The sequence below is a fragment of the Citrus sinensis genome, chromosome 6, assembly GCF_022201045.2.
Source record: "Citrus sinensis cultivar Valencia sweet orange chromosome 6, DVS_A1.0, whole genome shotgun sequence".
Taxonomy (NCBI): domain Eukaryota; kingdom Viridiplantae; phylum Streptophyta; class Magnoliopsida; order Sapindales; family Rutaceae; genus Citrus; species Citrus sinensis.
In genome coordinates, this window is record NC_068561.1 from 4480813 (window position 1) to 4496296 (window position 15484).

Below are 15484 nucleotides of genomic sequence, written 5' to 3' on the forward strand. Positions count from 1 at the left end.
TATGGTTGCAAAAGATGACGAGGAGAAAAAAATTCACCATGAGAAAATGATTACAATCACACTCTAATATATATACTTTTTTTTTTTTGCATAGCCAAAAAACTAATAACAATCAAAAGACATGCTTATTTAGTTCCTATATTTTAGGATTAGTGGCCGTTTAATTATCATATTTTAAAAAATGCCTCAGGACATTCTTGTTGTTAAATATCTTGTAGCCATGCCCCTACTTTTTCTTTACTTTTATAATAATACACTTGGAACAATATTTTTGGAGACATTAATTAATTTATCTATAAAAAGGTTAATTAAAAAATTAACCCTACAAATATTATAAAAATAAATGTAAATGTTTTGTTATTATTTTAGTTTTATGGTTAATTTGGAAAATTACTTTTTTTTATTTAAGTAATTATTAACAAGATTGTTGCAAGGGTATGAGAAATACCAATTCTTTCATACTAACTATGATTGGTTAATTTGCTAATAAGTAATTATTGGATTAATTCGTTAATAAACATTTTTATAGATAAACTAATGTATGTCTATAAAATTTTAGTAAGTGTATTATTGTAAAAGAAAAGAAATATGGGCATGAGTATCACATATTTAGCAATAAAGGTGTCTTGAGATTTTTATAAAATATAGAGATTAAACGGATACTAAGCCAAAAATATAAGGTCTAATGAGTATTTCGCCACACTCAAATCACTAAATAAACCTATTGTTTCTCACTAGTTGGAAACTGCTTACCTGCACAGAAAACTAATGTCAATAAATAGTGAAACTAACATATAGTAATTAGTAAAATATTTCTAGTAAGAGTAGTAATCCTTTAAATCCTATAAAAAGGAACTACTTATTCTCTAAAGAAAAATTATTAGTTATCCACCTTGATTTTTCCCTTTTATTAAAAATACTATAAAAGTTTGAATTTTTTTTTTAATTTTCTACCCTAAGTTTGCAATTTGTATTAACTATTCATCAAAACATTAATATTGTTAGAATATTTAACATACTCTAATTAAACTGATCATTTTACCCTTGAATTCAAGGGCATTTTTAAATTTGCACCATAAGTAATAAAATAAAAAAATAAAAAATAAAAACCCAGCTCCTTGTTTCAAAATAAGATTCACCAAAGATTTTGATCACTAACCACAATTTGTATCAAATCCTTCATTGACTACATAAATCCAAAAATAAAATAAAATATATCTCATTATCTTATTCCTTATCTTCGCTCTCCTTAAATTTTTAGGGTTCACAAAATCAATCCAAAGTTTGTATCTGTTGGATCATAAACTTGATCCAAGATGAATAAATCAAGCCCAACTCATGGAAGGTTCCATGAGTAGGTATGGTTGGTGAGGTTTAAATTATTTGTGTTAGGTGTGTTAGGTGTGGTTGGTGAAGTAGGTGAGTGGTAGGTTTTAATGGATGGTGAGGATTTGTTTATTAGTTGAATAAATGAATGATTGTGATTAGTTTGTTTCATGTATAAATACCCCCTCTCCCCTTTGGTTTAAAAACATCAAGTGAAGTAGCAAAATCTCTAAGGTGTAGAGAGTGAAAAATAAGAGTTGTAATTGGTGAGGAGTGTTGTTGAAGAAATAAAATAGTGTGTTTTTGTGTGTTTTATTTGTTAATTCTCCAACAAAGTGGTATCAGAGCTAGTGTTTAATGCTATATATAGTCATATAGCATATCAAATCGAAGATCTCGACGAGAGGAACGTGACGCCAAAAAAATCATCTCGATCCGAGAGTGGACGCGCCGACACTTGCCGCCGGAAGTTTTCTGTCCTGAAGCCGAGTCGACTCACTGAGTTGAACCAAGCTGAGCCGAACTGAACCAAGCCTAGCCGAGCTGAACCGAATCAAGTCGAATCGAGCCAACTCGAGCTGAACCAATCTGGACCGAACCAAGACTACCAAGCCGGTGTTGACCGTTGACCGACGTTGACCGTTGACTAGTGTTGACCCTTGACCGTTGACCAAAAGTTGACTCGAGTCCTTCCCAAGATTTTTCGACGTGCCAGATCCATCTGTACTTTCAGAATCTCCAAATTCTCACTCAATTTGTGAGTTATGGCAAACGGTGGTATGATGTCATTTCAAGTTCCACAATTAAAGGGAAGTAAGTTTGACAATTGGAGTATTAAAATGAAGGCTCTATTGGGTGCACATGACGTATGGGATGTTGTGGAGAAAGGCTTTATTGTGCCAGAAAATGAAGCTACTTTAACTGCGGCGCATAAGGAGAATTTAAAAGATTTGAAGAAGAAAGAGAATAAAGCAAAGTATCTTATCTTTCAATCATTAGATGAAGATGCTTTTGAAAAGATTGCTGGTACAACCTCCTCAAAAGAAGTATGGGAGAAACTAGAGACCTCTTACAAAGGAGCGGAGCAAGTTAAGAAGGTTCGTCTCCAAACATTACGAGGAGAATTTGAGTCCTTACACATGAAGGCATCGGAGTCAATTTCTGACTACTTTACTCGGGTTGTGACCATTTCCAATGGATTAAAAAGAAATGGCGAGGAGTTAAAAGAGGTAAGGATCATTGAAAAGATACGTCGATCAGTAGACTCGAAGTTTGACCATATTGTTGTGACAATTGAAGAAACAAGAGATCTGAAGGATATGACGATCGAGCAACTTCAAGGAAGGTTGCAAGCCTATGAAGAAAAACAAAAAAAGAAGCAAGGAATCGAAGAACAACTTCTCAAGATGGAAGTCAATCTAAAGAAAAGAGAAGAAAGCTCCGACAACGAGAGAAGGCACTATGTCCGAGGTAGAGGTCGTGGTCATGGACCAGGTTCGAATTTCAACAACAACAACTCCAATTATGCTAAAAGAGAAAGCTCAACCAGAGGATGAGGCAGAGGCAATCTAAGATTGAGGTATGACAAATCCCAAGTACAATGCTATAATTGTCAAAAGTTTGGGCATTATGCTTCAGAATGCAGAGCTCCAAGCACCAGAATTGATGAGAGAGTGAACTATGCTGAAGAGAAAAATTTTGAAGATGGCATAGTTTTACTAGCACGCAATGACACAAGTGGAGGTCAAGAAAATACATGGTATCTTGACACAGGTGCTAGCAATCATATGAGTGGAAACAGAAGCATGTTCATACAACTAAGTGAATCTGTGAATGGCAGTGTTGCTTTTGGAGATGATTCAAAAGTACCAGTGAAGGGTAGAGGTAACATTCTTTTTCATGTAAAAGATGGTAGCCACCAAATAATTTCGAATGTTTACTATGTGCCCAATATGAAAAGCAATATTCTTAGTTTAGGTCAACTTTTAGAAAAAGGCTATGATATTCACTTAAAAGATTATAGTCTTTTCCTAAGAGATGACAAAGGAAATCTAATTACAAAGGTGAAAATGTCGAAGAATAGAATGTTTCCATTAAATATTCAAAATGATGTTGCAAAATGTCTCAAAGCCTGTCACAAAGATCAATCCTGGACTTGGCATCTTCGATATGGGCATCTCAACTTTGGAGGATTGGAGCTACTATCTAAGAAGAACATGGTGAAAGGCTTACCATACATCAATCACCCTGATCAACTTTGTGAAGGATATTTACTTGGCAAGCAGTTCAGAAAGAGCTTTCCAAAGAAGTCAAACTCAAGAGCTCAGAAGCCACTCGAGCTCATTCATACTGATGTGTGCGGTCCATTCAAGCCAAACTCTCTTGGTAAAAGTAACTATTTCATTCTCTTCATAGATGATTTTTCAAGAAAAACTTGGGTGTATTTTTTGAAGCAAAAATCAGAAGTCTTTGAAGCTTTCAAAAAGTTTAAAGCTGCAGTTGAAAAAGAAAGTGAATACCAGATTAAAGCCATGAGATCTGATCGAGGTGGAGAGTTCACTTCCAAAGAATTTTTAGAGTTTTGTGAAGCAAATGGAATTCAACGTCCTTTGACAGTTCCAAGATCCCCCCAACAAAATGGTGTTGCAGAAAGGAAGAACAGAACCATCCTCGATATGGCAAGAAGCATGCTTAAGAGTAAGAGGCTACCTAAAGAATTTTGGGCTGAAGCTGTTGCATGTGCAGTCTACTTATCCAATCGATCTCCAATAAGAAGCGTGTGGGGCAAGACGCCACAAGAAGCTTAGAGTGGAAGAAAACCCGACATCACCCATCTAAGAGTTTTCGGAAGCATTGCCCATGTACATGTACCAGACGAAAATAGAGCCAAGCTGGATGACAAAAGTGAGAAGTTCATCTTCATCGGCTACGACAACAACTCTAAAGGATACAAGCTTTACAATCCAAACAATGGGAAGATCATGATCAGTCGAGATGTAGTTTTTGATAAAGAAGGAGAATGGGATTTTGGCTCTGGTGTGGATGACTTTAACTTCTTTCCCATTGAAGAAGATGATCATACACAGATAAAACAAGCAGATGAACAACAAGAGTCTGCCACTCCACCTATCTCACCAGCATCAACCACATGCGGAGATTCACCGCCATCTTTCTTAAATGAAAGAACCAAAGAACGTACAATGAGTCTTCAAGATCTCTATGAGGTAACTGAGAGACATGATAATCTCACTCTCTTTTGCCTCTTTGCTGATTGTAAGCCAGTCAACTTCCAAGAAGCTGCACTAGATGAGAAGTGGAGAATTGCAATGGATGAAGAAATCAAAGCCATTGTGAAGAATGATACTTGGGAGCTTACTACTCTTCCAAAAGGTGACAAGGCGATCAGTGTCAAATAGGTGTATAAAACAAAAAGAAATGCGAAGGGAGAAATTGAAAGGCATAAGGCGAGGCTAGTTACAAAAGGCTATAGTCAAAAGGCTGGCATAGACTATGACGAGGTATTTGCTCCTGTAGCTCGACTTGAAACTATTAGACTTATTATTTCTTTGGCTGCTCAGAACAAATGGAAGATTTTTCAAATGGATGTAAAGTCTGCTTTCTTGAATGGATTCCTTGAAGAAGAAGTTTATATCGAACAACCATTAGGCTATGTGGTGAAAGGACATGAAGATAAAGTTTTGAGATTGAAGAAAGCTCTTTACGAGTTAAAGCAAGCACCAAGGGCATGGAATAGCAGAATTGACAAGTATTTTCAAGAGAAAGGCTTCACCAAATGCCCATATGAACATGCTCTCTATGTCAAAGAAAAAGATGGAGATATTTTGATTGTGTGCCTGTATGTGGATGATCTCATCTTCACTGGAAGTAATCCAAGCTTGTTTGAAGAGTTCAAGAGAGTGATGATCAAAGAGTTCGAGATGACTGACATCGGACTGATGGCATATTACCTCGACATTGAAGTCAACCAAAAGGAAGAAGGCATATTTATCTCCCAAGAAAGCTATGCAAAGGAGATTCTCAAAAGGTTCAAGATGAATTATTGCAAGCCTATAAGCACGCCAGTGGAATGCGGAGTCAAGTTATCCAAATATGATGAAGGCGAAGATATAGATCCAACATTCTTTAAAAGTTTGGTTGGAAGCTTACGTTATTTGACATGCACAAGACCAGATATCCTTTATGTTGTTGGACTTGTGAGCCGATACATGGAGAATCCAAAGACCACCCATTTTAAAGCTGCAAAAAGAATCCTTCGCTACATCAAAGGTACAATTAATTTCGGCTTGTTATACTCATTTTCTAATGACTACAAGCTTATTGGATATAGCGATAGTGATTGGGGTGGAGATGTAGATGATTGAAAGAGCACAACAAGATTTGTGTTCTTCATGGGAGATACTGCTTTCACATGGATGTCAAAGAAGCAACAAATTGTCACGCTATCCACCTGTGAAGCTGAATATGTAGCTGCCACATTAAGTGTTTGTCATGCAATTTGGCTTAGAAATTTACTGAAGGAGCTCAGTTTGGCACAAAAAGAGCCAACCGAGACTTGTGTTGATAACAAATCAGCAATTGCCCTATCCAAGAATCCAGTCTTTCATGATCGAAGTAAACACATAGACACTCGCTATCATTTCATAAGAGAGTGTATTGCAAGAAAAGAAGTGCAAATCAAGTATGTAAAATCACAAGATCAAGCAGCTGATATCTTCACTAAGCCACTCAAGCAAGAAGACTTTATAAGATTCAAAAGTTTACTTGGTGTCACAGGATCAAGTTTAAGGGGAGGTGTTGGATCATAAACTTGATCCAAGATGAATAAATCAAGCCCAACTCATGGAAGGTTCCATGAGTAGGTATGGTTGGTGAGGTTTGAATTATTTGTGTTAGGTGTAGTTGGTGAAGTAGGTGAGTGGTAGGTTTTAATGGATGGTGAGGATTTGTTTATTAGTTGAATAAATGAATGGTTGTGATTAGTTTGTTTCATGTATAAATACCCCCTCTCCCCTTTGGTTTAAAAACATCAAGTGAAGTAGCAAAATCTCTAAGGTGTAGAGAGTGAAAAATAAGAGTTGTAATTGGTGAGGAGTGTTGTTGAAGAAATAAAATAGTGTGTTTTTGTGTGTTTTATTTGTTAATTCTCCAACAGTATCAAATCCTTCTTCACTAAATCCTTCAACCATCTGCGATAATAGTTGACAAAAGCATGCATTGGACTATGAATACTAGCCATTGAGGGATCTTATGGTAGTTGCAGATATCCATGAGGTTGGCAGAAGTGTTAACCGTGGCTACAACCAACAACAAAGGTGGCTGAAACATTGCAAGTTGGGATTCATTAAGTATCTATGAAATAAAAAATAAGGATTGGATTTTTTGGATGTTTATGAATTAGGATATAGGGTAATTTGTGAATTAATTAAGTTTGATATTTAAATTTGTGAAGATAAAGTAGATTTTTTGTAATTAAGGAAGAAATTTGAGTGTTAAGTGTGTTTAACTAAATACTGGTTTTAGAAATACTTTTTAATACTTTAAACTGTGATTTCATTTTTTGAGCAAGTCATCAAATGTCTAAATTAATCTTGTGACATCATCAATTATAAACAGCAGTTAATATTTTGATGGACGGTTGATACAAATTGTAAACTTAGGTTGAAAAAATTGAACAAATTCAAATTTTTATAATATATTATTTTTGTAAGGGGATAAACTTAAGGTGGATAACAAATAATTTCTCATTTTTAAATAAGAATCCTCCTAAAACAAGAAAACTACCAAGCAAAAGAAGCCTACCTAGTAAGTACTATCAAATTTGAGGTACAAACCTTTTTTAAAAATTGAGAAATATATCCTAACAATCATTACCTTGGTGAGATTTTCAACTAGAAGTACAAATTTATTGACCCTATATCCACACAATCATGCTATCTCCATCTTCTTTACTCCAATAAACCACACTCACAAAGGACTTATAAGCCACCTCGGCTAAAATGTTGTCCTTATTCTAGCCAACAGCCATAATGCTTTACATCGAGAATCATCATACTCTACTTAATTAGAGTACATATATTCGATTTATGTCGGTCGCCTTATTCGAAAATACCCACTCTCATATTTGGTTTCCTTTAGAGTTCTCAACCATTGACGCAAAAGTTCCATCATACACCTTATATAAATACATGAGCGGCTCAACCTCTAAACAACTTAGGCGGTTGCCTAAGGCGCTGCTACATATTAAGAGCCCATATTTATATTATTTTATATATATAAGGGGAACGTGAATTCTAAAGTTATTATTATTCATTTAATTTATTATTATTTTTTCGTAAACAAACTTTCAAATTCCTATAAAGCGTACTTAATAGTTTTAATTCCTACGAAGTTGTTAAATTAATAGTTTCAATCCTACAAAATCTCTATTTATTGTTAGAATTAATATGTTATAATTAAGAAGTTATATATTCCTTTTAAACCTCTATGAAGGCCTCACATTTTGTTACTCATCCATTAATTTTTTTTCCTCCAACAACCATTACACGATATGCTCTTAGTGCTTAAAAAAAAATGCTTCCTCTATTTTCCACTCAAGAAAACAAATATATATATATATATATATATATATATATATATATATATATATATATATATATATATATATATATATATATATATCCATGGTTATTGGTCACTGTTCAAATACTCAAATAATTAAAGAAAAAGTTAATTTGTAAATTTGTGATTTTATCTCAAATTTTAGGTTTTATCTTTTTGTTCTTCTCTTAATTATGTGTTATTAACTTGTTCTTTTTTTAAAAAAATATTTTTTTGTTCATCTATGATTATTATTTTTTCATGTGGTTGGTTTATCTATTTTGAAATAAAACTATGTCAAAAAACTTTAAAAAATATTGGTTATTATTTTTTTATGTGGTTGGTTTATCTATTTTGAAATAAAACTATGTCAAAAAACTTTAAAAAATAAAGGAATAGAACAATTAGTTTAATCTAAAAAAGGAGTAGTAAAAAATATGTAATTTGAGTGAAGAATTAGTAAGTGAAAATGATATAATTGAATTAAAATATCATATATTAGCAATAATAGAATAGAAAATTTTATTTAATAATTTTACATATTAAAAAGTTAGAAGAATTGATTTTATATAAATATATTTTATTATATAACTAATATTTTTTTTTTTTAGCTTAAAATTTAAGATGATTTGAATAAAACCATTTATCTAAAGCCCCAAATATGCTTAAGCCGGCCCTGTATAAATATCAACTCTTTTCATGCGTACATACAATGTGGACCTCCTAGCAATAATATATTCTCTTCCAAGACATTAAGAGCATGCTATGAAGATGTCTTCATCATTTAATATAGATGATTCCGTTGTCTCTCATTAGTAAAGAGACATATACCATCAACAACATTATAAATACCTCTATCTATTGACTTGAAGCTCGAAGCTGCTTGTTGAACCTGATTCATTCCCTTGTTGACAATCCTCTTTAAGGTGCCTAATACCTATTGATATTTCTCGCACACCTGCATGATTATTCACAGCTAAGTACAAGGCTCGGGTTACGCTTGAACTAGTGCAATCAAACTTGAAATAATATAAATCCTTGATTTATATTTTGCACATTCCAAAACTAATTATCCCATCAAATTTCCAACAATAAACTTTACCAAATTTGAATACCTGCTGGCTGAAATATTTACTCTTTCAGTAGGACATTTGCTCTAGCTAATATCACTAGTTAGGAATTTTTACTCCCTCCCAAGATCTCACAAATAAAAATTTCAAACAAATAATAAGTAAAAAATAAATGGACAACTCTTATTTCCACCGGGAAAGAAGGAGGGGAGGGGAGACATGGCCGCTAAGTACAATAAGAAAAAATAATCTATGAGAAAATTAACTCTATTACTTTTCCTATGCACCTAAAACTCTAATAAAACCCATCTTTTCAAAGACCTACAGTTTCTCACTAATTAAAACTGTCTACTTGTAAAGAAAATTACTAATATTTTAACAAGTGAACCCAAGCTCCCTTTGCATTGTGATTACTGACCTAATTCTTGTGAGAGTAGTGTTCCTTTCCATATACAAATTGAATTTCATCTTGAGTAATCTAAGCTTTAAAAAGGAACTATTTATTCCGCAAATATGAGCCTACCAAAATACGAAAAACTATTAAAGAAAATAGCGTAGGAAATATCCAAAAATTAGATTACAAATCCTTGTTGAAGGAGATAAGTTTCCGAACAAAGACGGTGCCTTGACTTTTTGGAATATAAATTATTAACCTTTTTAATGCATATTATTCGACTTATTTGCAATTGCGTGCCTTTATTCCAGCATATACAATACATGGTGTACAATTTTCTTTTTCTCAAAAAAGGATATGGATGTGAACAAAAGAACCCCATATCAAGAACACGCAAAATTCAAAGAACAGATGCCAGAGTGATTGGTTATTAAACAGTCGATCATGTCAATGTCTTTTGTAATATGTCATTTCATTAGCGGAAGAGAATATTGTGGGTACTCCTAGTCTAATAGACACACGTTTTAGGTTGTAAAGATTAATAACAATACTATATGTCAAAAACAGATACAATTTATTTGGTTATTGGACCCAAGCTATGGGTAAATTTTTGGACAGGAGGTCTTGTAATTGGAAGATTAGGGCATAAATCTTATTATGATGATTATAATGGCATGTGTGCTCAAATCAGATATTTCTACGGGTTGTTACTGTTGGGGAAAAATCAGGTTTTTAAAATTTTTATAAAACCTTTTAAGGACCGCTCTCATATAATATATAGGAATACGTAATTCAGAAATCGTACCTTGAAAATCTGAGTTGGCTTTTTCCGCCGAAGTGATTTAGGCTCCTAGATCACGATCCGCCACCACCACTCCTGTTAGATCACGATCCGTCACCACCACGCTTGTTAGATCACGAACTGTCTCCAATGATCTTCCAGGTTATGACTTAGGTTCGATCTGCACTTGACGTGTGGGCGCCTTTATCACTACCAAAGCAACTAGCACGAGAAAATTTTTCTCTTAACAATGGAGAGAAAAATCTTTTTCTCTGATCTGTATAAAAAGTGGCTTCTCTACTTTTCTTTAGGGAAAAATAAGCCTTATATATCTCCCTTTAGTGAAAACCCTAAGCTCCAAAAAATGCCCTAAATAAAACTCACGTTTATTTACTTTTTCAATAGGGGACCCACCTTGTAAAATAACATAAGCCCCTTATACAAAAGCTAATTAAATGGAGCCTCCCACTAAATGATATATTTAGGCTTTTGACCCAAATCGCTATTTATCTTACTTATTAGTCCAGTAGTGGTGCAGTCAATTAAATGAGCTAACCCAGGGATCATTTGGGAACATACAAAAGTGGCTACAATAATTAGGCCTGTAATTAAACTAGCCTAATTATTTAATTCCAAATCTACTCCACTAAAAGATTGGAACTGACTTCCATAATTATATGCTCGAATAATAATTCGTCCCAAGCCACATTGATTTCTTTACTGCACAATCCTTTGTACCACATCGTTAATTAAATTGATATCTCAACTGTCCAATCAATTTAATAACATCTTATTCCTTGATCCTTACTGGTTTTCTCTAATGATCATTTTCAACATACTAAATATGTTGACACACTCTGGCCAGAGAATTCTATGATCAAGTGCCGAAAACCCATCAAGAGATGTGTTGTACAAATTCTATATTGTTAATCCATAACTCCAATACTCATAATTGCTCCCACCAAGATACCGGGTAATCTTGACCACAAGAATGTGTCGTGCCCATTGGTAACTCAAATGGAATAACAATTACAATCATGAAATCATAATTAACTCAAGATTAAGATTACAGTAAAATCAACGCCTATGAGATTTAATAAGTCTGACAATTATTACAAAGTTAATTAAATCTCATATGTGATCCTGTTCAATGTAGTCGTACTACATTAATAAATTCATACATGATTAAGACAAATCATTCAATGAATTTATTACAGTCTATACCTAAATAAAGTGCCCAACTTTATTTATCAACTGCGAACTAAATTTATTTAATCATAAGATAACTTGTATTTATGTCTTCTGTGAATCCACATGGTGATCACATAAATACATATAATATGATTAAATGGACTTTAATACAAATATTAATGCAATTAAGATATTTGAATAAAATACCTCATTTATTTTATTAATCAGAAAAATTGTTTATTACAATTAAATAAACACATATGCTTTTAAAGAGCATATTTTCCCAACAATCTCCCACTAGCTCTCAAAGCATATTTGGCATCTCACGCATGCCCATGGAATCTAAGTGCAAGTTAAAAGGTTTCCCAGGTATGGCCTTAGTAAAAGGATCTGCCAAGTTTTGCTGTGACGCAATCTGAGTAACCTCCACATCACCTCTCTGCACTATATCCCTTATAAGATGATACTTCCTCTCAATATGTTTTTGTTTCTTGTGGTTCCTTGGTTCCTTAGGTTGAGCTACCGCACCACTATTATCGCAAAATAGTTTCAGGGGTGCAGTTACAGCAGGTACCACCTCAAGATCTTGTAGGAACTTGCGGAGCCATACAGCTTCTTTTGCAGCTTCGGATGCAGCCACATATTCAGCTTCAGTTGTGGAGTATGCGATACAAGATTGTTTCACACTCCTCCAACTAATAGCTCCACTTCCCAATGTAAACACATAGCCGGAAGTTGATTTTCTGGAATCCTTATCTGACATAAAGTCAGAATCAGTATAACCCACTGGAATGAGTTCATCACCAGAATACACAAGCATATAATTTTTAGTTCTTTTCAGATACTTCATTATATGCTTGACCGCAGTCCAGTGTTCAGGTCCAGGATTAGATTGATATCTACTAACCATCCCTACCGCAAAACAGATGTCTGGCCTAGTGCAAAGCATGGCATACATAAGACTTCCCACAGCTTCTGCATAGGGAACTTGTCTCATTCTCTCTATCTCTTCAGATGTTTTAGGTGATTGATCTTTAGAGAATGTAATTCCATGTCTGAATGGTAATAAACCAGTCTTGGAATTTTCCATGCTAAATCTAGCCAATATCTTATCGATATAGACCGCTTAAGACAAGGCTAAAGTTTTATTCTTCCGGTCTCGTAATAATTTGATACCAAGAATATAACTTGCCTCTCCCAGGTCTTTCATATCAAATTGTTTTGCTAACCAACTCTTTATTGTAGTCAATATTCCTATATCGTTTCCAATTAGGAGAATATCGTCTACATAAAGAATTAGGAAGGCTACAGATTTTTCTTGAATTTTCTTGTACACACATGGTTCATCAATGTTCTGAATGAATCCAAGCGATTTTATCGCTTGATCAAATCTGATGTTCCATGACCGGGATGCTTGCTTCAATCCATAAATGGATCTCTGCAACTTACATACCATGTGTTCTTGGCCTCTTTGTATAAATCCATCTGGTTGCTGCATGTAGATGTTTTCTTCAAGATGCCCGTTGAGAAAGGCAGTCTTGACATCCATTTGCCAAATTTCATAATCTAGCACTGCAGCAATAGAGAGCAGAATCCTGATGGATTTAAGCATAGCAACCGGAGAAAAAGTTTCCTCATAATCGATTCCTTCTTTCTGAGTAAACCCTTTGGCTACTAATCTTGCTTTAAATGTTTCCACCCTTCCGTCTACTCCTCTTTTTCTCTTGTAGATCCACTTGCATCCTATAGGTTTTACCCCATTTGGTGCCTCTACAAGTTCCCAGACTTTATTGGAATACATAGATTCCATTTCTTGATTCATGGCCTTTTTCCAAAATTCAACATCTCTATCTATTAGAGCTTCGTTGTAACTAGTGGGATCTTGTACATGTTCATCTGAGATAGCCGTATAGGTTTCTCCCAAAAGCATGTATCTCGCAGGTAACCTAGTTACCCTCCCACTACGACGAGGTTCTAAAAGTGATGGTTGTTCAGGGTTAATCCTGTGTTGATCATCTGGTTGTTGCTGTTCTTCCTGTTCTGTAACAGGCATTGAAAGCTGAGCATCAACCTGATCACCTGACAGTTCTTCAAGTATTACCTTACTCTTAGGTTTGAAGTTATTCATATAGTCTTCCTCAAGGGAAGTGAAATGTGTGCTCACGATCACTTTCCTATCTTGAGGACTATAAAATAAACCTCCCCTTGTTCCTTTGGGATACCCCACAAACATACAAACCTCAGAACGTGAATCCATTTTGTCTGCCTTTGGTTTCAGCACATGTGCTGGTGATCCCCAAATACGGACATGTCGTAAACTTGGTTTGCGACCTGACCATAATTCTATTGGGGTTTTAGGCACTGACTTAGATGGAACTAAGTTCAAAAGGTAAACTGCAGTTTCCAGTGCTAGTCCCCAAAAAGAGATTGGTAATGACGAATAACTAAGCATAGATCTCATCATATCCAAAAGAGTTCTATTTCTTCTTTCAGCTACCCCATTTTGTTGTGGTGTTCCCGGGGCAGTCAATTGAGATATAATCTCATTTTCAATCAGATACTCTTTGAAATCTCCTGAGAGAAATTCACCACCTCGATCAGATCGAAGTTTCTTTATGTTCTTATCTAATTGCTTTTCTGTCTCAGCCCTATACTCTTTGAATTTCTCAAGAGCTTCAGACTTATGACGCATCAGATAAACATAACCGTATCTTGAGTAATCATCAGTAAAAGTGATGAAATACTCATAACCTCCTCGAGCTTGTACATTGATTGGTCCACATACATCTGTATGTACCAATTCAAGTGGTACTGTTGCACGTACTCCTTTGGCCGAGAATGGCCTTTTGGTCATTTTCCCTTCTAAACAGGATTCACAGAGTGGCAATGATTCATTTTCTAATGGACCCAAGAGCCCATCTTTGATCATTCTCTGTATCCTATTTTGGTTTATATGACCCAAGCGTAAATGCCAGAGGTAACATTGGTTGGAAGAAATATTTCTTTTCTTAGATAAATGTGTATGCTCATGATTATTTATCACTGTGTCATGCATAGAATGGATCATTGGACTTAAATGATATAAATTATCTTCCAATGTACCAGAACAAATAAGTCTCTTATTATGAAAAATAGAAACAGAGGATCCAAAATTTACAGTGTACCCTTGCTTTGACAAACAAGCTACTGAAATTAAATTCCTCTTAATGTCTGGAACATAAGGACAATTATTCAAAACTAAAGTCTCATTATTAAAAGATAATAAAACAGATCCAGTCTTTACTGCTGACACGAACTGTCCTGTCCCTAACTGCAGCTTGACGCTTCCTTCACTTATTTTCCTGGTTTCCTGAAACCAATAAAGTGAATTACAAATATGATTAGTTGCTCCTGAATCCAACACCCAAGTGTCAATAGGATTCTGAACTAAACAGGCCTCAATTACAAAAAGATTTCCCATACCTGATTTCACAATCTTAGGGCAATCCTTTTTCCAGTGACCTTTCTGTCCACACTTGAAGCATTTGCCTTTCGGCTTGCCATCTTGCTTGGTAGACGGTCTCTTTTTCCCAGCTTTCTTCTTACCTTTGCCTTTCGGTTTAGGCCCAGAAGATGAACCTTTTTCAGTAATATTTATGCTTCCTAGAGATTTCTCAGCACGATAGATCTCTTCAGCAGAATGGAGTTCGTTCATCAATTCAGTTAAGGTCATGTTTCTTTTGTTCATGTTATAATTGACCTTAAACTCCTTGAATGTTTCTGGCAGAGATTCTAGCACCATGTCAATCTTTGAGTTATCATCGATTTGTGCTCCCTGAATCTCAGCCTCATTCAAATAGTCCATCATTTTGAGGACATGATCACGAACTCTTGTGCCCTTCCCCATTTTACTGTTCATAATTCCTTTCAGCGCTGCTTGTCTCACAGAGCGAGTACTCTGCCCGAACATCTGTTGGAGACTATCCATTATTTCAGTGGCAGTCTCCAAGTTCTGATGTTTGGTCTGCAGAATATTAGAAATCGAGGCTAGAATGTAGCACTTTGCCATTTCATTGGCCTTTTGCCATTTCTCATAAAGCCTCCTCTGATTTCTATGAGCATCAT